Source organism: Schistocerca cancellata, chromosome 7 (assembly GCF_023864275.1).
Source record: "Schistocerca cancellata isolate TAMUIC-IGC-003103 chromosome 7, iqSchCanc2.1, whole genome shotgun sequence".
NCBI lineage: Eukaryota > Metazoa > Arthropoda > Insecta > Orthoptera > Acrididae > Schistocerca > Schistocerca cancellata.
Window position 1 is genome coordinate 486,135,580 of NC_064632.1, and position 25,663 is coordinate 486,161,242.

The following is a 25,663-nucleotide window of genomic DNA, read 5'->3' on the forward strand; positions in this document are numbered from 1 at the left end:
TCCTTTTATTTTTTTTTTTTATTTATTTTTTTTTTTTCCCTACACGTTTTCTTCTCCAGATCTCCTCAGGGTGTGGTTTTGTTGTTGTACATGTAAAAGAATTCATGTAGGCATTAATATTTTACAACAATTAGGCACATACATAATTACATTCATTACAATAGTAAGTATCATATTAATAAATCTCGCATTTTCTTTGATCGGGCCCCAACGTTGTAGCGCCAGTCTCGCGTCCGTCGTAATTTAATACATTATTTATTGGTAATGTTGATTGTTGCCGACTTATGTGGTGGGCCTTAATCAAAATGATATTTCATTCAATTTTGATTTACAATTAAATGCTTTTGTGAAGTTCTCTTTTTTAACAATATTAATCTTCAGTATAAATTATTTGTTACGTTAATGAACGTGTTGCGTAAGTAGAGGTGTTCCCACGCAAACACAGTTAGAAATCGGAATCTAACGGAGTCAGAACTCAAGTTTCTTGTTTATTTCTTTTACATATAACAGGTTGTCAAGTAAGAGAATACATAAAAGAGAATCAACAACAAAGAGTAAAAAGGTAGGTATGAGAATCACAGTCGACGGCTCTCTTCTCTGTGACTCCCGTGCGAACTGTGGAGAATAATCTCTGTGGTTGGCGCGAATTTTACGCGTCGGCTGCGATCGACGTGTGCGGTAGTCGCCACAAACGTTAGACTCGCTGAATCTTAAAACATGAGCATATAAGTTGAACAATGGAATAAACTTTTCATATTAATTTCCTCGGCTAGTCAGCTCACTTTAAGGCCAAAAATCTTTAGTTATTAATTACAATTGCGGCCCACACACGCGCGAGAGTATTTTTTCTTATGTCCGTTAACCATTGCATTGTAGTCGGAGTCCTGGCTCTGGCTCTCGGCTGTTGTACTGAAAATAAGAATCTTTAAGCTACGTATTTTCTGCAGCGTCGGGCGGCTGTGGAGAAAATTGTATATTATGTTAATAGCGGGCGAGTTTTTCGCTTCCGCTAAATTTTATAAGTTAATATCGCCACGTAATAGCGTCGTTGGCTGCATCGGCTGCTGCGATTGTTGCACTGTAAATTACTCGAATGTAGGGTAATTCAAGGAAGGCGGACATGAAATCGGGATCACCTCTTACAATTTAAAAGTGAACAATAATATTAAATCAATATATTATCTGCTTAATTAGTACAAATATGCTTACATTTGCCAGCACTAGAAAGATGTCCGCCTACACGCAACCAAGACAAGAGAAGAAGAGAAGACGACTAAAAAATCAACAAAAGTCTCTTTAGATCGTTTTGTTATATTTCTTTGCCCTCGAAACTTACACAGAGAAATTATTATATTATGGATACGGGAGAAAAATGTATATTATTCAATTTTTAAATGTCTCTTCTTTATAGATACTGTTTTTTTAAGTCTTTTGGATACATATTAGCAGGGACTTCCCAACGCTAAGTCAAAATCCAATGTAGATTCTGATTCCTTTTGCAACAGCATACTAGTGCTCCGCCCGCTTCTTGAGGTTATCTGCTAACTGTCTGGCGTAGGTTTTACCTTTCGGCATTTCCTACAGCTTGAGAGGGTTGTGTTAAATTTTTGTTCATCTTTATTTGCAGTGTGGCTTGTGTGTGTGCGGACACGGGGTGTGTGCATGATGTGGTAGGGAGCTAATTTACTTTGAAGGGCACTGCTGCATTATCTCGCGAGCAGTGCGATCGGCCGTCTGTATCTGTCGTGTGGATCAGGTTCTTCCCCCAAGTCTCTGATGAGGGGGTTAGTGGACATCGTTGCTTTCTCGTAGAAACGTCTCGCTATCTCCTGGTGACGCTGGAGCACTTCTGGTTCTTCAGCTGCTTCGTGCAGGTATTTGTGCGGAAATTGCGGGTGAACGTGGAATACCCGCCGAAGTATTTTATTCTGAAGGGATTGGAGTCTCTGTAGATGAGTTCTCGCAGCATTACCCCAAACTTCGCACGCGTAGTCGATGAGGGGGCGAATGTACATGCGATAAATTAATAGGCCATTTTCGACGGAAAGATCGGAGCCCTCGTTGATTATAGGATACAGCGCTCCCATGCGCTGTGATACTTTGTTCCGGATGTCGTCCACATGCGGTTTCCATGTTAGTTTCTTATCGAGGATCACCCCGAGGTAGCGCACTGTGTCTTGCCACTCCAGTTCCGTATTGTACAGTCGTAGTCGTCGGGTTGGCATGGTTCTTCGCTTCGTGAAGACGATCGTTTGCGTCTTGGCCGGATTGAATCGGATGCGCCATTTCGTTGCCCATTCTTCCAACATGTTGCAGGCACTCTGAAGACGTGGCCTCATCACGTCGTGCCATCGGCTTCGTGTGAACAGCATCGTATCATCCGCGTATATAGCTTTCTCGACCCTCGGCGGTGTGGGGAGATCAGACGTATACAGGGTGTAAAGCACCGGTCCAAGTACCGATCCTTGGGGCACTCCCGCGCAGATCGGCCGTGCCGTGGAGAGGGCGTCGTCCACTCGAACTGCAAAAGTGCGATGGTGAAGGTATGAGGCAATCAGCTTGACGTAGGCTCGTGGAAGGCCGAACGAGTTGAGTTTCCAGATGAGCCCCTGATGCCACACGCTGTCAAAGGCTTTCGTAATGTCCAGGAGAACTGCTCCACAAAACTCCTTCCTGTTGAATGCGGTTGTGATGTCGTTGACGACTCGGATGATTTGGTGACTGGTAGAATGTCCTTTCCGAAATCCAAACTGTTCATTGGGTAAGATGTTGCGGAGAGAGATGATGTGTTGAAGTCGTTGTAGAAGAAGCCTCTCAAACAGTTTACTGACGTGTGGCAGCAGGCTTATCGGGCGATAACTCGTCGGGAGGCGTCGGTTTTTGCCGGGTTTCGGTACAGGTACCACAACAGAGTGCTTCCACGCCGCTGGGTAGGTCGCAGTGGTGAGTATCCAGTTAAAAATAGTGGCTAGCCGCACTATTGCAGTCCATGGTAACTGTTTTAGGACCCGCCCAGTTATGTCGTCAGATCCTGGAGCCTTGTTCGATGGGAGTGCTCGAATCCCATGTTGCACTTCTGCGGGGGTAACAGGTGGAATGGGGTCGCCACCGTCGTCATCTGCATCTTCTTGCAGCAGCGCTTCCGCCTCTTGATCGATGTTATTGACACGCTGGGGGTCCACTCCCTCATTCAGCGGACGAAAGTTGACTTCAAATGAGTCAGCCAGCAGGTTTGCCTTGTCTGTGGGACGATAGGCAGTTCGATCGGGAGTCTCGAGCGGCGGGATGCGCGTCCGACGGTTGGTGAAGAAACGGATGGCCTGCCAGTTAGCGGGGTCGGGCGTGAACGATCGAAGTTTGGCGGCCCACTGTTGGTTCTTGTGAGCAATGATGGCAGCCTTAATATCGCGGCGTAGCTGATTAATCCGCTTCTTAAGGTCGACATTTCGAGTTAGGCGCCACTCCCTGCAGAGCCTGTTCCGTGTTCTGATGCTGTCTAAGATGTGCTGTGGCAGTCCAGGCGGCGAGGGTTGCGGAGGCTTGGGTGGTGGTGTAGCCAGCTCCAAGGCATCGGTAATAGCGGTGGTGAGCGTCCCCACGGATTCCTCAGAGACCTCCTCATCTGCATTGATGACGTCAACGGAGAAGGTAACACACTCCCGAAAATGTTCCCAGTTTGTGTGTTTCAAATTGAGACGGCCGGCATATTGGTTCGGAGCGACGTGCAAGTCAAACAGTACTGGCAGGTGGTCGGAATTAAGAGCATTTAGGGTTTCCGCATTCATAAATTGCGGGATGCCCTTGGTTATGGCCACGTCAATAACATCAGGTCTGCCGCGAGAGGGATAACATGTAGGCTCGTCGGGGCCGCAAACATAGGCCTGCGCTTCTTCCACAGCCTGGAGAAGAAGACGTCCACTCATATTGGTGACCTGAGAGTTCCAGGCGGCATGTTTACAATTCAGATCGCCCGCGATGAATAGTTTGCCAGGTGTTCGTAGCAGGAGTCGGGCGTCGTCGAGATCCAGGAGTCGGCGTGGGCTGCGGTAGGCTGCTAGAAACGTCACTGGTCCGGTTCTGGTTTCCACTACAACCGCAGTCGTTTCGAAAGTCCTAGTAGCAGGTGGCTGAATTTCATGATGTCGGATGGTTCGTCGTATGTATATTGCTGTGCCGCCTCCATGCGTCAGTCGGTCAGTGCGGTAGCAGCAATAATTCGCAATATTGCTGCGAATTCCTGGCTTGAGGAACGTCTCGGAGAGCATACAGATGTCCACGTTGTTGTCCACAAGAAATTGGTGTAATTCCGGCACATCATGCGTGAGATTGTTGGCGTTGTACGCCACAATGCGTAAGTCTTCGAGGTGAAGTGCTCTACTCATGTCGAGTAGGTGCAGCATCTTTTTGGGCCTGGAAGGCGCGGCTGATGGTCGCCTCAACGGCGGCGGCGACGGTGGTTGGAAGTTGCGACATGGCTTTGGAGACTTCAGCAAGAGAGGCAGTAATTTGTGTGAGGAGTGCGAAGACTCCTTGCAAGTCTGGCTGGAGAGGCGGGGAAGCCGCTGGAGGTGCCGGGTCACACCGGCGTTGTGGCGCTGCCGGACGGGCAGGTGCTGCTGGAGTGACATCTGGCTGTAGCGACTGCTTGAGAGCGTCTGCAACCGTGAGATCGGCACGTATCTTGGCCGTGCGGCGGTCCATTAGTGTGGGCCAAGCTTGAGCGCGGCTGGGCTGTACAGGCGGCGGCGGCGGCGGTGGCTGTTGGCGGCGTCGTCCCGTAGCAGTGGTCCTCTTCGGTGGAACAGGAGGCAGGCCACGTTGCCGTCGACTCGCCTCCTTGTGTTTGGGGCAGGAGCGAAAGTTGGCGGGATGTGGTCCGCCGCAAAGTCCGCATGTAGGAGGCTGTTCCTTGGCCTTGGTGCACGTTCGACTGTCATGTGGGCCGCCGCATTTTACGCAGACCCAGTCCATAGTACACAGGCGTGCGACATGACGAAATCCTTGGCACCTGTAACACTGTACAGGGCCACGCGTCTTCCGTAATCTTTCTACGGTGATGGACAAGTCATAAAACCGGTCAAGCTGGAAAATATCTCGATGCGCTGGGATATCAGGTAAGATGATGATACGATGTCCTGTGTGCTGATTCGTCCCAGGCATTCGATGATGTTCGACGAGGGAGGCGGCGAAACCGAGGTCGCGCAGCTCTTCCTTGACGTCTTCATGCGTCAAGGACATTGGAATGCCCTTGACAAGCGTCTTGATGACCGGAGGGCGAACCGCCGGGAATGTATACATAGCGATGCCTGATCGTCCGAGTTCATCGACCGTGAGGGTGTAGTCATCTGTTGACGACAATTGTAGTTTCAGTGTGTCGTCGCCTGCCTGCTTTACCGTGAATGGCTGCTTGCAGTGCGTCTTCAGCCATGTATGCAGCTTCTTGTAAGATTCCTTGAAGCGGAGGACAATAGGTGGCACCCTCCTATGCGGGGCCGATGTCGGAGCCTGTGAGCGGTCCTGCGATGACGGCTGTTGGTCGTCCATGGGGGGCGGGGCCTCTTCTCCCGCTCGTTGTTGTACCGCTGCTCGGCGCTGCTGCTGTTCCGCTAGTGACGACGCGGCTTCATGAAGCGTCGCTCCCTCCCCCTGGAGAGGTTGATAGCGGTTTGACACATCAAGTTCTCTGGCAACTACGCGTAGGGGCCGTGCTTCTTTCTTTAACGGCGGCTGCAGGAAGCCGTCGACGGTTGCTTCACGTCGATGTTGACGCCGTTCAGAAGCGCGATCGCGGCGAGTTGTTCTGCGCTGCGACGTCTGCTCGTCGGGATCGGCGACGGAGGCAGCGCCGGAGTCCGTAGAATAATCCATTTCGTCATCCAGGGGCAGCTCCGCGGCAGGGTACTAATACTTCCCCCCACCGCGGGTCCAGTCGTCATAGGTGTGCCGGCTGATGGCGGGGCGGCCGACGGGGCAAGCCCCATCGGACCGCGGCCGGCCGGCACGTGGTCGCTCGCTTCTCGCGCGCGCGTTAACTCCCCGTCCGTACTGTGCGACATCTCAGTCGGCACATAGCATACTAGTGCGAGACTGGATTTTCAGCTTGTTAGCTATGAAGACGAACTACTGTTCAAAGCTAAATGTGAACAAAGAACTTCGAGTGGCTCTTTCTGCTATTCCTCCAAGTCTTGAGAAATTTTGTTCTCAAAAGCAAACTCATCCATAACACGGAACTTTTTCATTTAACTTTTTATTGCTCTTGTAATTCTTGTTTGCTAAATTGTAAATAATGTTCATTTCATAAATTTTTGAATAAATGAAAACGTGATAAAGATAAAAAATTTGTTCCATATTTTCGTTATAAGTCATGTTATTTTTGGTTTCTGCTGCGTAAAATCCTTTTAAATTGAGTTTGGTAAACATTATAAGAAAAAATATAAAATATGACTATTTTTACTAACAACAATAGGCTGGGGGAGCCTGGTACTATTTTTCCTAGTGTTGGTGGTCCCCAAGGAAAAAAGTTTGAGAACCATTGGCCTATGCCCCTGGCATATTGCTATTTCAGCACTTGAAAACTAATTCGTAACAACATTGCACTGATTTTGCCCTCAACACAGACTTCTATCATCTGAAAGAATCAAGGCAACTATATGTCCGACCATGACAAACGAGGACAACATTAGCACAAGCGCAGTGATCAGTGCCCTGTGCAAAGCAAGGGACTGCCCTCTGGAAGTTTGACACTTGTGATTATTGCAACTCTGGCTCGGGGCTCAGATGTGACTAATCATGTGACTATGATGAAGTAATAAGTGACTGTGTGATATCCTACAAATGCTTCCTTTCCTTTTCAAAACCCTAAAATCTGTAATTAAATATTTTGAGATTATCATTACAGTGTACCTATTATATATTATACAGTATAGAAGCTAAATTCTAAATTTTCGTGGTCAATAGTTACGAGATAAGCTGGAGCCAAAATTTTGTAGTGTTAATTCTTTTAAAAACAATAGCTTTAACATAAAAAAAACTAAATTGGCAGCAATGTTTACCTAGATTTACTGAGGTTTCAGTTGGGATAACCCAACCTTCTTCAGAATAAAAGGAATTACGATTTGTCCATAATGGACAACATCAAAAACTCAAAACTATAATATAGCAATACATCATCATATTGCAATAACTTATCTGGGGAACAGCCTCGGCCCCACTTTTCGACCGCAGTACTGCAGCAACGGATGTTGTTCCAGTACAATTTCCGTTGCTGACGTACTCTGTAAATATTGTAGGAAAATAGATCTTTGACACAGGGCATCCAGGGTATCGCCGTCTCAAGTTGTCTACAGCTTTGTTCCAATAAACTTTGAGAGCTCGCAATAAACTTTTATCCAGTGGTTGCACTTCATAAGAGCAATGAGCAGGCAGACGGAAAATTTCAACGTTGGATATTTCCGCTATATTCAAGACTGCTTCGTCCAAATGGCTTTTGTGTCCATCCAGAAGGAGCAGTGCTTTTCCTGGCAGTCTGTGGCGCTTAGTTCCATGAATCTGCAGAATGAATCGACAGTGACGTACCCTTTAGGTGTCATTTCAAATATCGACCCTGGTGGCAACCCATCACCCCAAATATCCTTCCTATTCTTTCCCTTGTATAGGATCATGGGTGGGGGGGGGGTGAAATTTGTTCCAGTGGCATCGACACAAGCAAAGACTGTCACAGTTTCTCCCTTTTCCCCGTGTGTTGACACGTGAACACGCTTTGAACCGTTCAAAGCTAAAATTCTGTCCTGTGGATTAAGAGTGAGTTGCAATCCTGTTTCATCCACATTGTAGATCAGCTGTGGGGTAGATGAAAGATTCATGGCACCAATAAACGTTTCCCAGAAGATTATAAAACTGGGATACTCTTTCAGTGTTAAAACGCATCAGTCTTCCGCAACTCAGACTTTCTCCTTTACTGAAAACTATTTCAGGGTGGCGTACACGAATTCCTTGAAACCAAAATTTCCCTGCATGGTCATTTCTAAACATATTTTCCTAAATCCCACAGACTGGAGTCTGATGATGCGAGTAACACGCTCATTTTCTTGATCCACTGAAAGAGTTGGTGGCCTGCCGAACATCTTTCTTGGTGATCGGCTACCAGCAGTGGCCTTCAAGAGTTTTCCTCGGAATTTCATACAATTTGGCGGCAGCATACACAGATTGTCCATTGCAAACAGCTGTAACAGCACTTTATAAATCCTCTTTTTTCCATTTACCGTACAGACCCTTCGATTGTCCAACAATATTGCCTGGAAAGTGAATAGAGAACGCCAACTTAGCTAATTTTAAACAGGGTAACAGAATATGAAATGTTCATCAACTTCTAATTTCCCCCAAATTTGTCAACATTAAAATCGATGAGTAATAATAAACATTAATTAAGTAGTCAATTAAAGGAAAAATTCTCAAAATATTACGTAAAGTAGCTCTTCTACAATAATCTCTTTTATTGTACACGAGACTATTCTAATAAATGTCGATGTATGGCGTCAGACGAGAACGGGAGGGAAATTCGCCACACCAGAGTTGTCGTTGCATAATATGTAAAGTCGCTAACTGGTGTTAAAAAATCTGCTAGATATGTAAAATAACGGTCACTAAAAATCCGCTAGATGTCGCTAAACTTTGCTAAGGGCAAAGATATGTCGGCGGGCGGGGGAGATTATTATATTTATTTTCAGCTCTTGGGTATTGCCAGACAATAACGTACTACAACGCCTACAACATATTTTTCATGGCCCTACTTTGCTTTTATTCCAGAGATATTTTAGAAACTTGGTATGAAACACTACAAATCACATTAATTTATTGATTAATGGTACTGAAAGTTTAGTATTTTCAAAAACAAAATCAGTCTAACATATGCACAGTAAGAAAAAAATCTGAAAAAAAATTTAATGTGCAAACGAAGCCATTAAATGTTCCACTCAATCAAAATAATTCGTGTCTCAAGCTTCCGATGTGAAAAGACAAAATGAAAAGTATGCTTTTAGCTATTAAAATACATACAGTGCGACATTTTAAACGTGTTACATTGAAAGCCCAAATAATGTAGCTACTCATAACTCCAACTTTTGTTATGAAACAAACCCTGAAATCGCAGAAAAAATCGGCTGTATCACACAAAAAGACCAATGTCACTCAAAAAATATATTGAATAGCTAATTTTTTGCGATTTCACGGCTGGTCCCATAGCAGAAGATGTTCGCAATGATGAGTAACTTCGATTCGACTTTTGATGCAAAATGTCATAATGTATATATTACGCTGCACTTTCATGAAAGAAAATATAATTATTATCTGAATGCTTTTACCTAAATTTCAAAATTACATAAGAAGTCTCCAGGATCATCAATTGCGTTAAGCCTCTCCAGTTTCTCTTGCTCTTCCTTTGCTCACTTGGTTAATAACATCTTCTGGGAGATCATAAGTCGAGCAACTCATGTTTTTAACCTTGAGTTGGTTTCTGATGAGAAAAAGAGAATTTACAGTTTGTTCAGAAAGTCTGTTCCGAAGCTTATTTTTCACAATATTCATGGAGCTAAACACCCTTCCTACTTCGGCGTTTGAATGTGGTAAAGATAGAACAGCAATAGCGAAATCACTTAAATCCTTGGACGTGTTTATTCCAATCACATTTTTATATTCGGCTACTTTAGCCCAAACGTTAATAGTGTCCCCGTTTAGCGGATTACAATCAACGAAGTGAATAGTTTGCCACGGCTGAAAGATTTTGTCAATTTTTTCGTCAGGGTATCCCATTTCCTTTACAAGACTAGTTAATGACGTGTCTTTTGATTGTTTCTTTCTCACTTAAGAGTGTCATTTTTTCTAAAGCTTTGTAGTTGGCTGGAAGTCTTTTTTGGATTTCTTCTCCTAACTTTACTTTAAAATCAATACACTGTTTTTTTATTCTTTACAATACTAACATTATGATTTACTGGAAGCTTCTGCACATTTGACTCAAAAAATATCTGATGTAGGGGATGGGATTAACCCAGGTAGTCCTGAATTATTTGTTTTCCAAAATTGAATTATATCTTATCTACATTCATTCACAAGGTTGTAAGGAAGAAAGTAAAAACAATTTTGAGTATTTATTTTTATTTGGTATTTCCAAAAATGGGCGCCCTTCCAGAAGAACGTCAGGACAATAAGGGAAAATGTTTTTAAAGTATATGGTATTGCACAGTTAACTTGTTTTGGTTTTGATACTTTCAAATAAACATAAATAAATTTGAATTATGGGCTAAAACAGCTAATAAATACAAAAAACAAAGAAAATAACATATACACATATTTTATGCACTAGTATGATAAGACAAAAAGCAACAAACATGAAGTGCTTCGTCACATTTTCGCACATAGTAGTTTTTTTGTGGCAACTTCGACATTTCAGCTGCTTCTTCTTTTTTGTTATCTCGTCCATTGGTAATTCAGCAACATAATGTGCTCTTCCATCAAATCTAGAATCTTAGTTTTGCCCTCTTACTAGGATGTCCTCTGCTGGTAGTGACTCTTTTGTTACTTTAAAGAATTGCAGTGACAATTCGACGACGAAATGTCGGATGATCTATGGGCTCTTCGTTGTGCTTGTAAAGATCCCAGGCATTTTGGTCTGCAATGTCTATAAAATGTGCAATGATCGGGAAATACCACTTTTTCCCTCTTATAGAGCATCTATATAGGGATACATTTTGGTCAGCTCGATCTATGCCTCCCATATGAGTATTTTAGGAGTGTAATAAATTAGGTTGAGGCACGCTAATCCTTTTCTTTTGTTCCCTGGAAAATCTTGCTACAGAGTTTAGTGGTTGCACTCTGTCAAAGTTGATGGCAACAGCAACAACATTGTTGTCATTCCAACGTACAATGGAAATCCCAGATGCTGAGTCAGAACAAACTTCATATGATCCTCTATTTTCTTTTATCATATTATTTACAGACGATAGAGTACAATTCTTAACTCCGTTTCCTCTTATTGTTCCTGTTGCATCCATGCCCCTCTCTTTTAGGTCATGTAGTAGTTCAACGCTGGTAAAGAGGTTATCAAAGTATATTCGATATGGAACTTGTGGAGGTAACTGGTCATCAGAAGTCATTACCACACCGTACCCCATACCTTCCGTTTCATAATCTTTGGTAGGGTTCGAGCCAAATAATATACCCACCACTTGTGCCTCCACACCAAAATTTGAATCCGCATCAGATTGGTTTCCCTTTTGTGAATTGTTTGCACCTGTGACTTCCAAGGTATGGGACCTTCAATTCATCGGCAGAATGATGCCGCATGTGAGGCGCAAGTTTTTTGAATATATCATTCAGCATACACAGTAATGGGCGGATTTTCCCGGAACGGTCTGATTTATCTACATTGTCATTGTTGCATACATGCAAATTGGAAAATATAAAGTCAAATCGATCTCTGGACATTGCATTTGTTACGAGGTCGTTGTGACTGTCTTTATCTGATTGCCAGTAAATCTTTCTGCGTGACACTGTTCCAATCCACTTAGCAGAAGTATTGCAATAAACACCAACATCTCTTCTTCTGAACAATCACCTAGACTATTTCTCTTTGCTGTGTACTGATGTTTGTAAGTGACCATCATTTGAAGCACTTCGTTATCAAAAAACGTTTGGAAATATTCAAGCGTTGTTCGCCCTTTCTTCATTGCAACTGTAAACATTAGAGGCCATACAGGTGTTGGATTAACTATTTTACCACTTTTCCAGGTATATTTCTTGAGGTTTAGAACATTATTCTTCGATAGCCTTGCTGGTTTGTGTGTGGTTGTTGTTGCTGTTGTTGCTGATTTGTACTGCTGGAGGGACCTGGAACAACATTAGAGGTAAAGGATTGTTTCCTTGTTGCATTCACAGCATTCTACCATTGGTAGAAATGGCCAAATCACAAAGCGCAGTAGCATTGAGCTGATTTGCTGGTAATTTATCTACACTTGGATTTTCTTCAGCACCTGAATATTCATCTGTTACTTCATCAGTTGAATTTAGAGGAGGGTATAATGTTACATTCACACCAGTATTAGGTATTTCCTCATCTTTCGATTCTAACATGTCCAAAAGTTCCATCAGTGTACATTGTTTTCTGTGAATACAAAATGACAACATATTACCCTGACGTCCTCCTGGAAGGACGGTTGAAAACATTATTGGATTACAACTGACGATAACTTTCAATCATAATATGAACCCATAAATAATATAGGTTAATTCTTTAAGATATTATATGACAAGTTTCAGAATTATTGACGCAATGTGAAAGAAAATATACATACCAATCGATGACAAGGTCAGTCAGTTCGTCCATGGTAAAATCGGCCCTATTTTGAACACACCGTTTCTCACTCTCTATGAACGACAGCGTCAAACTGAGGGTCGCAGCACGCAACTGACTCTGCCTACTTCATATAACAATGCGTAACAGTCTGTTGCAACAATCCTTTATTCGCAAAAATAAATAATTTCAACAGTGAGTGACGTCGTCCTTCCAGAAGCACGTCATGGTTATCTGGGTTAAGGTGATCTCTTATTTTGAGTTCTATGTAGTCTTGGTCGGTTGTTGCTGCCGTCGGCAACAGAATTCTTTGGCAGACTGAACGTAGCAAAACCATCAAACAACTTTTAGTTTTACGGGGTTTGGTTTTTCACTGTCAAAGATTTTGATTGTCTGTTGCACCTCACCAAGAATTGGTTTCAATAAGTACATATAGAGTAGGGTGTCCATTTCATTGTCATTGAAAAAGGAGACATTTAAAATAAATTAGAGAAAAACCTGGGACAATGAAGAAAAAAAACGGGACATAAATATTGTATTGACTAAATTTAATACACATACAACTTGCACTCAGATGATCCCAAATCACTTTTTACAATTACTCTGCCACACTATCACCGTATGTTTCACTTTTATGTACTTTATCAAGAAATGCATTTTCGTTTGAAATTGTATCATAAAAGTCAGTACACGATACACCATTAAAGTGTGTTTTGACAATGAGCAAGGCCCTCACTCTTTCAACTTTCATTATGTTTTTTTCATCTGACCACGAAGTGTTCTCTAACGAAAACACACGTTCCACAGCAGCATTTGACCCAGGATTTTCCAGACAAAACTCCACCAAATGAATCATGTTTTTCATCTTAATGTTTTTACTTTTGAAATAAGCAAATATTTTACACCACGTTGCACTAACACTTTCTTTGTCTCCTTCTTCACTTTTTATGAAGTTCTATGCACATGAAAATTCATCAAACAGTTCGTCTTCATCAACAGGAAAATTTGGTACACAAAAACACATCAGTCCTGAATATCCTTCCACTGTAGCTGCTCCTTTTCAGTATTAACCCAGTCAAATGCTTTAAAAGGTGTGAGAAATGGTAAATACCATTCTTTAAAATACTCAATGCAAGAGTCGTAGAAGATGACAGCATAAATATGAAATTGTTCTACAGTAATTTCACCCTCTTCTTTCAGCTTTCTTAGAGTCTCATGTACAAAGCAGGTGAGAAATCTTTCAGATTTTCTACATTGTAATTTGCCCAATAATTTGTTTATTTTTTGATAAACTTCCACTATTGTGATTTCTTGTTTCTCAATACATTTAATTGTTGAGGAGAAAGGTTTTATCTAGCTAACAAGAAAATGTAGAAGAACAATAGACACAGGGTCATCAAATAATTGTTTAAGGATAGCAGGATACTTATCAAGGGAAATGAAATATGATTTCAAAGCAGGAAATATCTCTACAATTCTTTCCAATGCTGGTAGCAGAGCTAGCCACCTTGTCTTGCTGTGCCCAAGTACAGTTTTGTATTCAGTTTCAGTAAGCTTGCAGAATGACTTCAGAGATTCTATCCTTACTGTATATATGTGGAAATGCGGGCAGATTTTGTTTACGATTAATTGGCAGTCGATGGGTAGGCAATCTGAGCCAGTTGGGGAATTGTGCACATGTGCTGGACAGCCAACACCTACTATATTATTCACTGTATTCTGTTGCAGTTTATAGAACAAATTGTTTTTTCCTTTCCTTTGCTTACCACCAAAATTGGTGTTAGTGTTGTCTGCAGAAACTGCAATCACCTTTCCCTCAAGATCATATTTCTTTAAAACCTCCAGCACATAATTGTGAAGTAAATCTGAAGTTTCTCCAGCTAAATTAACCAATTCGAGCACTTTCACTTATAAGGTATTTTCAAGGTGAAAATACCTTATAAGGAGAGGAACCAACTTCAAATCCAGATGATTCGATGTATCAATCATTACAAAAATGAATCGAGCACCTTTCAGTTCATTTCAAAACCTGCTGAGCTGCATACGGTGCAATAACATTTGAAATTATTGCATTAAATTTTGTGTGTCAACATGTGAATTTAGGATTGAAAAGTTAACAACTGCTGTAGTACAGTCCATTGACTTAAAGCTATGGTTATGCATTGCACTGTGGTATGCAAACGTAGCTTCTTGTGCTGCCAACTGCCTATCCATTTCTGTTACTGATTTTAAGTTTACATAGTAGTCACTCACGCATTTATTTGTTCTTTTCGTTTGATCGCTCGTGCGATGTTTCTTCGTCTTAATGTGATTCACAATGTCAGACCTTCCACTGTGACCAATAGCAAATTTTGTTGTGCTCAACGTACATTCAACCGTTTCTCCACTACCAGTGATAAAAGGAAACTCGCTTTTTATATTGCTGTTAAAATTACACTTTCGTTTTGGCATAATGAAACAGTGATTGCACAGTGCAAAACATTAACAGTGTGGTGACGAAAGCCAGAGAGCAAGTATCAGTGGTGTAGAGTATCTCTGGACCGAAAGGACGGATTCAAAAAATGGCTCTGAGCACTATGGGACTTAACATCTATGGTCATCAGTCCCCTAGAACTTAGAACTACTTAAACCTAACTAACATAAGGACAGCACACAACACCCAGCCATCACGAGGCAGAGAAAATCCCTGACCCCGCCGGGAATCGAACCCGGGCGTGGGAAGCGAGAACGCTACCGCACGACCACGAGATGCGGGCGACGGATTCAGTGGATCGATTTAGAAGAGAAGAATCTTCGTTGTTATTTGTAACCTATAGTGCCTTTAAAATTACTTGCGATTTTTGAAATCGTACGTGTTTGGGGTACGCTGAAAGTCATCACACGCTTCCTAGCATAAATAATTGCGCAGGTAATAGCAGGTCAAACAACCAGTAGCGTAAAATACTCTAGCCAAGCGGAATCATAAAAAAGCGGAACATTTGAGCGTCCCCACAAAAACTTTCGGGACAGCGGGACATTTTGGTAAAAAACGGGACTGTCCAGGGAAAAACGGGACGAATGGAGACCCTAATATAGAGTCGATTCTGTTCATCTGAGTACATATTATAAAGCATCTCCGCTGTGTGTCACACGCGTTCAGTATTTTTAACGGTGCATCATCGCAATTAATTAGCTGAAAAATATTTTTATACTCAATTTGGCGCTTTGACGAGAGTGAGAACCAGGTGTAGATTCCACGGACCAGAAACTCATATGTTTCGTGGCAAAGTGATTTCTGAGCGTTACTGCCAACTGTAATGAGTGACATACACAAGGTATCAAAATGAGATGTGGAAGATTGTGTTGCGTTTTCAGAATTGTATACACGCTGTGGCTGGAACCAGTCATAACAGTTGCATTATCGGTTGCAATTAAATTTTGTAGTTTGAGGCCCTCAGCTTTTTAAACACTGTAAACGTTCCGATACCATTCCAACGGCATCAGAACTCTCCAGGGGCTACAAAGCTGTAAAGCAGACACTACTTTTTTTTATTTAAACTAAAATATCTTACCACGATCCCGAAATATTTCCTACTGCTTACATCTGTTGATTCATCTAATAATAAACTGTATTTTTGGTCACCTATGTCACTTAAAAGTTCCTTTTTGAAATGAAGTGCTAGAATACAATTTATTAGCTCCGGACATTTGGCTCTATGTAATTTCATGTCATTTGTTGATTTCGAATCCTTAAAACATTTTTTTACATACGTCAGTCAAGTGAGCAATGTTGGAAATTGAGCTGTATTCAACAATGTACAAAGCTAACGTACACTCAGCTCTTGCACATGAATTACATGTTTTCACTGGTACTGCAGAAAATGACAGTTGCTTATTTTGAGAAATTAGTTCATATTTTGCTCTATGTTTTTTTCGCTTCCAAATGTTTTTAAATCGTTAATTTTTGCATACATTTCGGACTGACAATAGCTACAATAGGCTTTAGTTGAGTTACCTGGCACAGGCTTTAACCAATGTTTGAACTCCATGCAGTTTCACCCCACTTTTCTATAACTCTGGCTGTAGACTTTCGCTTCGTCTCTTGTTTTGTTCTATTATTATTATTCGCGTAACAACTAATATATGAAATAAAATATGTTACTACGAAAAGAGACCCGAAATACCTTGTAGTGATGCTGTGCTATGCCTTTCTTTGGATCATTAATTTTCAACAAAACAAAATATATTATGTTCTTATTGGTCTGGATCTGGCTTTCTATTAAAGGAACGTTTTTTCGTTACTGTAGCTCGCCATAAAGTTCAACATATCTTCCTTATTTTATAGTTATTGAAAAGGTTAATGAAAATTACATCGTTATCAATACTGATGTTGTTACAGTACGCAATAATTGTTCAACATCATAATTTTGCAGTGGATTTTTGTTAACAGTAAAACAACAATAAGTATCACGACTAACATGAGAACATGAGACTATTACCGGAGAAAAAAGATGTTTTTACTATAAGGTTGCCAGTCCAGAACTACGCACAGCAAGATTTCTTTTATGTTATGAAAGTAAATTATCTTCTTGCACTGTTAGAAATATATTATCAGCAGCCCGCATCAACCTGTAAAACACATCATAAAATCTGCTGCTCTGCTCTGCAACTCCGAAAGCTGAAAGAAATAATTTTTACTTCACTATTACTTGCCCGCTTCTTTGCAGTATGATAGATTTCATTTAATGCAATTTGAATGCGCCGCGGCAACGGCTCGTTCGTTCGTAGCGCAGCTCTGCACCACGAATAATATTTAAATACCTGAAAATGTCTTATAGGGATGGGATAAAATACCAGGCAAGCTTATTACAAATCATAATGCAAGGTTTCACTAAATAACTCTATTCAAAACATTTAAACAATTAGATTAATTACACACCTTTCCAAAATTTTACTTAATGGCGTCCCTCTTACAAACTTGACAAAAGAATGCTACGCTAGCGTACAATATAATGTCACAGGCTATCCTACTCACGTAACTCCAAGAAGACGACAGAGAAATTAATGTTCGTTCTGTATTATTTTTACTAGTCACATATTCTCACCTTTGTTTGATATTTAATAAGTATCGTCTGTGGCGGTTTCAGTACTCGCCGACACAGATATTATCTAAAATAAATTAAAAAAAGTACGTAATTTTATACAAGAACAAAACATGATACACAATGTTTTCTCTTTATTACATAATATCTTTTGCTAAGAGACGTAACAATGCCCCCTGGCAGCAATTGACTATTTCAGCCGTCTTTATTCACAGACATACATGTGAATAACACAAGTAAACAAACAACTCTTAGGAGCTAGTGCGCCGTGCTCCCCGAGAGGAGCTCACAAGGGCGCCGGTTACCGCTGTTGGTGTAACCGCTAAGACATATTATTCACAAGTACAAAACAAATTACAATTTAAGAATACAAAGACGGTATTGCTCCCGATATTGAAGCCCCAGGAGTCAGGGCAAACTAACCTAAGAAACACCAACTCACTAGCCCACGCCCTCCCTGTACTTCGGCCTTATCGACGTCATTTTTTCAAAGATTCCGAAGATCCATGTAGTCCCTCCGAGCACCCGCGTGCTTATGGTGCTTAATTCCCGCCTGCGGAAGCCCAGTTGCAGGAGCTGGCGGGCAGATGTAGGTGCCCAAGTCCCCCTCCAGTTTAGGGTCACTGTCTCGAACTGTAAGCTGCTGGTTGTGGGTCGGAGAGCGCCGACAGCACGCCGCACCGACGGGACATCATACTTCGCCGCCTTCTGCCGGTGACACCAGTCGGTGTCGAGGTGGTCGCCGACTATTTGAGCATCGATGACATGGGCCACGCCGTCCTTTGACGCTACAATGTCGGGTTTGCGGACTCCCTCTGGCGTTCGGAGGTGTGGCTCGACAGACACGTCGAACCCTCGTTGAGCCAGCCCGCGCGCGACGTATTTCACAACCGCGTCGTGACGCCGCACCCGGGCTCGGCTGGTGAGCCCGCAGCCCTGGACGACGTGGTTCGTAGTCTCGACGGCGTTGCACCTTGCGCGGCACATCTTCTCCCTGTCTCGGCCGCGACTCCTGCGCACTTTAGTTGGTAGTGCGTTTATCCGCGTGCGGATGCACGCCACATAGTCACGGCCCGACAGGAAGCGACTGGTGTCCTCGACCCAGCTGTGTTGCCCCGATGTCCTGGCCGACGACGAAAGGGCTGCCCCGTCGAAGGTGATGTGCAGGCGTGCCGCCCACATCTCACCAACTTTTGCAGCCGATTGCAGCAGATGGCCCTCCCACGTGAGGTGTCGTTCCAGCGCTGCCACTTCGTGTCGTGCCTCCCCCAGGTCTGCGTGGGTGGTAGAGGGCTCGAGCTGCAACAAAGTGAGAAGCCTGCCCCGCCTCAGGGTTGGCCGCATCCAGCGGGCGGATGGAATCCCAAGGCCCCCATGGGCTATTGGAGCGTGAAAGTAGCCCACGGGGGTGTCCGCTGGGAGGCGGAACCATCTCCTCACCGCAGCCCGAACGCAGATGTCCATGGCCTTGAGCGCACCGATGCGGGTGCGGCTCAGGGCGAGGCCATGGCACAGGCCCGGGAGAAGAACCTCACGCAGTGCATACAGCCACTGCTGCGGCTTCAGCGGCGCCCGCGAAATGATGGACAGCTGCTCTTCGATGTGGTGCCTCGGATGGAAGAGGCACCGCCCAGAGGAGGAGAACTGCAGTCCAAGATAGCGGAAGGTCTCACCCACTCCCAATGCCGGCATGGTGGTGTCGCCGGCATTGAAGGTGACGCTGGCATCCACCTTCACCTTCTTCTCGCGGCCGGACGCCACGAGTGCGAGGGTGAGACACTTCCGCGGGTTGACTCGCAGCCCCAGTTGGTCGAGGGCTGCCACCGCTGCGTTGATGAGGGACTGCAGGCCCCCCCTTGTGGAGGCGAAGAGCAGGATGTCGTCCGCGAAGGCCGCCGCGTTGATCTGGCGGCCCAACACCTTAACACCTATGTGTGAGGGCAGCTGGTTTAAAACACAATCGACAGCGAAGTTAAAAAGGAGAGGAGACAGAGGATCTCCCTGCCGGACACCTCTCGCTGGCCGCACGGGCGGGGACACGTCGCCGCCCCCCGCAATTACCGTCGTGCTGTCCGCATAGCAGCCCTCGATGTAATCGATGAATTCGTCCGGAAGACCATGGGCTTTAAGCACAGGGCGGAGGGCCGCATGGTCCAACGAATCGAACGCCTTGGACACATGGAGTGATGCCATGAACACAGAGCGACAGCGGCGGACGGCGCCGACGAGCACCCGGTCCAGGAGGAAGGTATTCTCCGGCATCCCATCCCTTGGGATGAAAGCCCGCTGACGTTCGTCCACAGCACACATCCGCATAAGGCGAGTCGCCAGAACCTTATGAAAGGTTCTGGCTAACACCGAGCAGACGGTGATGGGCCGAAAGTCAGCGGGGGATGCTGGGGCGGCTGTCTTAGGAAGCAGGGAGGTCCTGGCCCGGAGGAGGGATGAGGGAAGCTGGCGGGTCAGCAGGAAAAGGTTTAACAGTTTGGTGGTAACCTCCGCCGGAAGGCGGCGCAATTGCACCGGCGAGAGGCCGTCAGGGCCGGCAACGGAACCTCTGGGCGGCAAGGCTGCCGCGACCTCTTCTGCAGTGATCGGCCCCCACAGGCGCTCAAAGTCAACGGACTCCAAGCGCGGGAGAAGCCGGTCAGGGATGGAGCCTGTGCTGGAGGGTGGCTCCGTCGTGAAGAGGCTGCGCCAGAAGTCCACCAGCCCTGGGATGTTCGGCGGCGGCTGGAGCAGGGTGCCGTCCAGGAGGCCACGTACACATCGTGCACGGTTCCTCCTGAAGGCATCCTGGCATCTGGCGTACTCCCACCGGCGGCGCCTCCGCTTCGAAAGCGGAGGACCACCATCTGGCCGCTGCTTGGATGGCGGGCGCGGCGTCTTCTTCCTTGATCCTGCTTCCTCCGAGCCGACAGCACGGAGGGCCTCAGGCAGCCCGGCCGCGACCACCGCCGACGACGTACCCGGTCCCAAACACACAAGGTCATCCAGGGCCGAGAAGCGCGCGGCTGACCGCGGCAGACCGCCGAGGTGTCTCCATATGGCATCGTCGACAGCAGATGTTGGTAGCGGGCGCTCTAGCTCCGGCGGAGAGGGTGGCTCCTCCGGCAGCGACTCCGAGGCGGGTGGGTGGTGCAGTCCTTGCTGCGCCTGTTGCCGCGTCAGCTCCCCCACGTACTCCCGCACCATCGCCTTGTGCGCCGCCATCCACCTCCTGCACTTGATGGCGTCCAAGGTACGGTGCGGAAACAGGGGTAGAAGCTCCTGGTTTGCAAATAGAAGTTTGGAGTCGCTCGCACAGAGAAGCTTAGCCTCCGCCAGGGCGAGCTCCCGCATCTCCTCTTCCGCCCACCGAGCTCGCTTCCTGTCTGTGGTGATCTCCGCATTTGCCGCTTCCGGATGGGCGCGGCGGCGGTGTTGACCGAGCCCGATCTTGCTGCGGAAGGCACGGCTGCAGATGCTGCAGTGGAACCATGGATCCCCGGCTTCTTCTACTTCAGGGACGGTTGGTAGGCTAGCAGTCGGGACTGTTGGGTCGGGACCTTCAGCGGAAGGCCCGGTACCCGTATTCTCTTCTTTTGTTGTCCCAACGTAGAGGGTTATGCGATGGGGGGCTGGTAACCCCCCCAAAGCCCCAAGTGCGGACTTCCACTCAGCTTACCAACCCTATGAGGGCTGGCGTATCGGCGGGCCCACGGGAAGGGGGGAAGCCGCAGGCAAGGAGAGGCTAAGAGGGCTAGGCCCATGTATTGCGCTTCACTTGCCCAGTAACTACGACAGAGAGTCATAGTTACTCCCGCCAAGAGTCATAGTTACTCGGCAATATGCTGCCACTAACGTTCGTTTTGTCATTGTTTGTCAGCTTATTTGGAATATTCACTATTCACTTGTTTGCTATTTTGCACTATAGTTTTAATCACACTCTTTATGGTTTTCTCACACTTTGCGAGGTGACCGTAAACCTAGTCCCAGGGTCATTACAGTTTTCTGGCTCCCCCATTCGGGCTATGTGCGGTCAGGATACCTGGGAAAACTGCGCCGGAGCCATTGTCATCTCGCCTGGTTTGTCGTAAAACGCAGTCTGATTGTTCATCAAAAACGGTTGGCATTTATCAAATGTTCACAGATAACGAAGATTATTTATGATAAAATGTTAGACTTTTAGTCCCCTTGTTGAAAATGTACCTTTTACTCTCTTTCACATTCGTGGTAGTATTTGTGTTCTGTGTCACACTAAAAGTCAATCATTAAATAGTTTTACAGTAGTGTAATGGATTGTCTCTACACTTACTCACGACAAATATTCTACCATGGTATGGCATTCGTGTCAGTTTGCTTCACTAATATGAGGAAAACATATAACATATATCATCGAACAAGTGAATGTTTTGAGTTTATACACAGTAAACTAAAGAAAAACTGTTTTTCACGAAACTTCGTGTCCTATAAATCATTTTCATGTTGGTACATTAACAGCGTAGTTGGTAATTTTCGGTTGAATGTCGACAATGTCGTACGGAGCGGGCGGTGCGAAGCAATTGTTGCGTAGCGTCGTCTGGAACGCGGCGTGCCAACGACCGCTGGGGTCGACGACCTGCTCGCCGTAACAGCGACGGCGTGCTGGGGTGGCGCCCGCGCAGTAGCGAACCGCGCCGAACCATTCACCATTGGTGTTGCAGTTGTTTCCCGCGACCGGCTGGCTGTCGGCACGGCACTCGTCTCTGCTTCTCCGCATGGCTCCCCGTCATAACGCACGAAACAAATATTCCACAACGGTGTACTGTCTTTAAGGATACAGATTATTAACTGTGGAAGAAAATGCAACTTGGTTAAAAGCGTTTATTGTTCAGTAAGCCGTCGTTTCGCTGGTATGCACAGGACGTTTTGGCGTGATAACGGGTTTCTTGTGGCTTCACAAGTGAATCGCATTGTGACACTGGAATTCAGGGTTCGTCACACGCACGTTGTACCACACACTTTCATTTGTTCTCACGGTCGATACGCTGCCAGAGCGTCTCTCAACACGCGAAAATGTTCCGGTTCACACACAGTAAACGTTTCCGTCGAGCGATGTTTGTTTGAATCGACTCCGAACGGATCACTAACTACCGTTTTTACACACAGTAAATTTATTGTTCGTTGAGCACTGCACTATGACAGTTAGACACTCAACATTTGACTTATACCGACGTATATATTGGTGCAGATACAACAGTCATTTTCCGTCCCTGCTACACACAATATTCCGTCCTTTCCTAGATTGTTTATGCACACAGTTTATTTTTAATGCATATCAACTGTTCTTAGCATAATCACTCTCATCTACATTGAGTCCATTGTGTTTACCATGTCATTACACACTTTTAGTACTATTACTAGGCATATATGGCTTTTTTTGTAATTATTTAAAGGTGTGTGATTTTTGGTACATAGCTTTCTTTTCCTTTTTCGGTGTAGCTTGCCAGGTTATCACCCATCTAGCAAACAGATTTTACCATGTGCATGACAGCTGGACTTGGGCATATTGCTCAATAAATACTTCATTTAGTATTAGTATTTTATTTTAAATGATCTGTCCTACAGGACTACAGTGTAGTTTCCGCGTTGATTGACTTGATTCGCGTACCGCGTAATTAATATTCAAGGACGTGTACCAAGTACACGGGCTTCAACTGCAGCATCGATACATACAAAGCGTAGGTTACACGGAACGGGTTTGTTTTTGATTGAATTCTGCTCCAGTGTCGTTCTCAGATCACTATTGGCAGTAAACGTTACATCACATAATTGTTTCGTACTACAAAGTCATTTTTTTTCCTGTAGAGACTCTCTCTCAGGGTTCCTTAATTCTAACACAATTACACCTGTTACATTACTATATGAAATCTCATCATTAATTGTACTTACTTACTACAAATGAAAAAGATTCAAGAAATTAATCATTATTTTATCAACAAAAAGATTCTTCATTGCTTGATGAGAATACAGTATTTTAATGACACTAATTGTCTGTAAACAAAGTCTTCAATTTGCATGCTATTGCCCAGTTTACTGATTCTACTTTCATGCTATGCTTAGTTATTTATGTCTTGCTTCCTCAAAATTTTAAATACACACAAATTCTTTCTTAAAGCTAACATACTCTAAAACACAATTGTAATCGTCTTACTGCTACTATTTACATCTGACAGGTCATTGAATAAATTAGTTTACTTTTCCACTCTAACATCTTTCGAATCTCTTTAGCCACTACTTCCCTCCTCGACCAAGGGATGGAGTAAGATGCGCGACAGTATGTTTTGTGGGGCATCACCTCTATGTGATAGTGGTACCCCTTGATTATTCCTGGTCGGTCGGTAAATACCATGGTATATTCCAATAGCAGCTGCGTCAACTGTTGCTTTTGTATGTTGCTTAAACTTTCAGATTCCTGTACTTTGGTTTGAAAAGCATCAACATTTGTTTCAGAATTTCTATCTTCAATACTAGGATAATAGAGATCTGCCACATGTGAATAATCATCGAGGTGTAGCACCCAGGGGTTCCTACATTTGATGTTTATTCGGTTGCAACATGGCACAAGTACCTCCTTCGATTTCATCATAGACAACTCAATCCTTCTACCTTTATTAACTATGCTTAGTTTTCCCGAGGAGAGGTCGATCACTGCGTCCCTCTCACGGAGAAAATCTACTCCCAGAATGCAGGCCACCTTTAACCCTTTAACAATGAGGAACGAGCTCACTATGGCTTCGCCCTCCTTATAAATCTCCACCTGCACCTGGTACTTAACTAATTGGCTCTGTGCACTTATAGCTCCAGACACCTTGCAATTATTAACCGGGAAAGTCGGTATGCTACGTCCTTTCCCCAGCGCTTTAAACAATTCTGTACTCATTACACTCACTGAGGCACCTGTGTCGATGATTATCTTCATGGCAACATCATTGATTTTCGCTTCTATTATGGCTTGCACATTTTCGTTACTATCTTTCTTACATTCATGCGGTTCGGTCAGTAGATCTTTATCCATACTGATACCGTCGTTGTAACGCAGCATATGTATTCCAGGCATATTATTGTCATTCGTGTTGCTCTCACTCCACCCCTCGGCCAGCGATGGAGAGCATATCGTGGCCGATTCTAGTTTGTTGAATGGCTTGCTTGCGAGGTACTTGGACGGCTATTGTCCGCGACCTCTACTATGTGTACGTTTTGATTTGTAGGCCGCCACGACTGCGCAATAGGCGCGTTTTGCAGTGGTGGTCTGTTGTTATCGTACCGTTCACTACCTTGCCGTTCTGGGCTTGGTCGCTGATTCTGATTCCAATTTCGATTACTGTCGCTGTAATTGCTATGCCACTGACCTCGCGCATTTTTCCTGCGGTTGGTCCCTGGCAATCCGGTATCGTACCGGTCGTCAAATCGACGCTTTTTATTATAGGACGGTTGACCATACCCGTTCTGACTTCTACCATTATTACAATTTTGCGAGTGCTCTTGCCGCTTGTTACCACCCCCACAATTTCCGTGGTTGTGGTTTTGTGCACTATTATTCCTGTCATGTTTACACCCTGATCCAGTATTCCGCGAGTGATCACACGCTGCTTTTGCGTCTTCCTGGATTAACCCTCTAACCGGAACATCGTTTACTCGGCGGTAAGATGGAACATCGGTCTGCTAGACCGCTAGGACATTTAAAGTGTATTTTTCTCTATTTTTATGACTTTTCCGCACTTCTACGTTGCTTCTCTCTCTCTTTAAGGTGTAATTAAACATAATAATAGGTTTTTGAACCATAATATTTGTTAAAATACCAGTAAATTCAAGTTTATTACTAGGAAAAACTTTAATTTGCAGTGTTTTGTTGTTTACACATTACTCCTTTAGAAATACTTTTTTTTACATTATTATAGTTACAACACAAAGAAAATGAATACTAAAATGTAATGCAAAGAAAAAATTTAACTTTTATTTTTAATTGCACAAGTCTTGCACACTTTTCGTGAACACTCCAAGCACGTTGGTTCTTCGCAAGAAATACACTTGTAGGCAGTTTTCCTCTTTTTTTGATATGGACAAAATCGACAGGTTTTTCTTTTACCAAGTGTGTCCGTCGGACACTCATCAACTCGAACAACAAATTTATTCCGTTGGCTAACGATTTGCTTTTCTTTTGCTGCCTCTTCTTCTAAAGATGAAATAATACTTTGTAGCTCTTGAGGCAGATTGG